We start from the raw sequence: 2841 nt of genomic DNA, 5'->3' as shown, positions 1-2841 counted from the left end.
AAGAAAAAAAGTTTAATTTTAAGACGGACAAGTAGAATTTTTTTTTTTTATTCTTGTTTTTATGACAAGGTATTCAGTGACTTGTTTGTGTACCGGTAAAATGCATGGCAGAGATGTCATAGGAAAGCACTGGGTAGAGCAATGTCATACAATTTGAAAATGAGTCAGTTGTCACTGTGTATTGTAAACCTAGGGCCACTAGAAGAAATGCTTTACATGAAGTATGATTGGCATAAAACCAGAGATAAATTGAACACACAATGTTCAATGAAAACTACAAAAGTCATTGAACAGAGAATGGAACCAGCATGATACATAGTAATTCAAACATACAATAAAATCATTTTATTGTCCATAGAGAAAAAGTAGACTTTATACTCTTCTAAAAGCAAAGTAAACGCTTTGCAGACGCCGCTGTCGCTTTTCGCCTCTTGCTGCAGCCATGGTTAACCCCACCGTGTTCTTCGACATCATGGCGGATGGCGAGCCCTTGGGCCGCGTCTCCTTCGAGCTGCTTGCAGACAAAGTTCCAAAGACAGCAGAAAACTTTCGTGCTCTGAGCACTGGAGAGAAAGGATTTGGCTATAAGGGTTCCTCCTTTCACAGAATTATTCCAGGATTTATGTGCCAGGGTGGTGACTTTACACGCCATAATGGCACTGGCGGCAGGTCCATCTACAGAGAGAAATTTGAGGATGAGAACTTTATCTTGAAGCACACAGGTCCTGGCATCTTGTCCATGGCAAATGCTGGACCAAACACAAATGGTTCCCAGTTTTTTATCTGCACTGCCAAGACTGAGTGGCTCGATGGCTGCATGTGGTCTTGGGAAGGTGAAAGAAGGCATGAACACTGTGGAAGCCCTGGAGCGTTTGGGTCCAGGAAGGGCAAGACCAGCAAGAAGATCACCATTTCCGACTGTGGGCAACTCTAATTTCTTTTGATTTGCGGGCATTTTACCCATCAAACCATTCCTTCTGTAGCTCAGGAGAGCACTCCCACCCCATCTGCTCGCAATATCCTATAATCTCTGCTCTCACTGAAGTTCTTTGGGTTCCGTATTTTCCTCATTCCCCTTAAAGTCTAGCTGGATTGCAAAATTAAGATTATGAATAAAAACTAAATAAGAAAAAAAAGCAAAGTAAAACTCAGAATAACTTCTACTTGGGTTCCACAATGCCAAGAATCCCACAAGACTCTCCAAAACTTCATTAGAGCCAGGACTGGTGTCACATGACTATAATTACATCAGGAAGGTAATGAGTTTCAGACTAATCTGGACTATATAGGAAAAAGATTCAAAACAATGTTTTAAAAGGAACTTTCTTAAGAACCAAGCCTACCAAGTAAGATCCTTCCACTTGGAGGTCTGTATCCAGAAAGCAACCTACCTTTTGTGCTCTGAATCTTTTGTTCAGAGTCAGTTGAATTCTGGAGATGAAAGATTTGTCTGACCCCTGACCTAGTTGTGTGGGAGACTTCCTCTGCATCGTGACACAACTCTGGTTTATAGTATATTCTCCTTCCCTCAGCCTTTCCAGACTAGTTCATCTCTCTTTTTCTTATTAACAAAAATCTTAGATAGTCTAAATATACAAATTGAAAAACCAAGATTTGGTATACTTTGTATACAAGAAACTTTTTAAACATATGAATACATAGGTAGATTAAAAGCAAATAATGAAGAAAATATGGAGAAAGATTATGTTGATGCCATGCTAGCTCCAGAACAAGGAAAATTATCAGAAATACAAAGGTCATTATATGATGATAATAGGGTCAGTTCTCTAAAAAGAGATATCAGTCCTTAATAAGCATGAATCTAACATAACATTCAGTATATGTGGGGCAAATCTATAGCCCTGCAGAGGTAAATGAGCTAGTCCATTGTAATAGTTGGAGAATTCAATGTTCCTCTATCAGAGTGTACAGCACCAGCTTGCAGAAAGTCAGTAAAGACAAAACTGAACTCAAAAGTACAACCAATCAATTGGGCATAATTGAAATCTGCAGCATATGCTTGAACACACTTTCTTCTCCAAATCACAGTGAAACTGAACTGAAGGACACCCCATTCTGAGCCATAAAATAACACAAATAACTTCCCTCAAACTATGGTGGGGTAAGTAGAAATCAGCAAGCAAAAAGTAGCTGGGAAATCTCCACATATCTACAGATTTCAAAGCACATATTTTTAAAGTCCTCTAGTTCTTATGAGAAGGAAGTCAGTAATTTTTTTAAAAAATCCCCCAAACCAAAACAGCCAAATAGAAGTAGACAGGGGAATACTGGAAGCAGAACTGTTCAAACACAGATGGGGGGCATACAGAGTAAGTGGGCAAGGGGTGTGGCTTAATCAAAATGAAGGGTACATGAAAAGGCTTGATCCTGCAAGCCAAATTTATATGTATAATGAATATATGAATAAATGAATAACAGGAGGCTAGTACTCCAGATAAGAATTTAAGTGTGTGATGGCTAATCTCATTCACCTACTTGACACGCCTAGGGAAAGTGAACATCAAATGAGAAATTGCCTTCATCAGATTGGTTTTTGGGTATGTCTGTCTTTTTCTTGGTTGCTAAGATGGATGACAAGTCCCACTTTGGGCAGTGCTATTCCTGGGCAGGTGTATAGGTTATATAAGGGAACTTGCTAAATATGAGTCTGAGAGAACAAGCTTGTTAGTAGTGTTTCTCTATGGTCTCTCCTTCCGGCTCTTGCCTTGAGTACCTGCCCTGCTTCCCTCAGTGATGGGCAATAATCTATAAGATGAAATAAATTCTTTGTTCTTAATAATGGTCTTAGTGGATGTTTTGTCATAGAAACAGAATGTGAAC

At 39.2% G+C, this 2841-nt stretch overlaps 1 pseudogene across 1 annotated transcript; it reads left to right on the top strand.

The window, feature by feature from the left end:
* The first annotated feature begins 412 nt into the window (after positions 1–412).
* LOC308431647 (peptidyl-prolyl cis-trans isomerase A-like) lies at positions 413–1085 on the top strand (annotated as a pseudogene). Its single transcript has one exon. The product of its transcript is annotated as a peptidyl-prolyl cis-trans isomerase A-like (transcript).
* The last annotated feature ends 1756 nt before the right edge of the window (positions 1086–2841 follow it).

This window comes from Micromys minutus, assembly GCF_963924665.1.
Source record: "Micromys minutus genome assembly, chromosome: 17".
NCBI lineage: Eukaryota > Metazoa > Chordata > Mammalia > Rodentia > Muridae > Micromys > Micromys minutus.
Note: the sequence above shows the minus strand (reverse complement) of the source record. Positions and strands in the feature narration are given on the sequence as shown.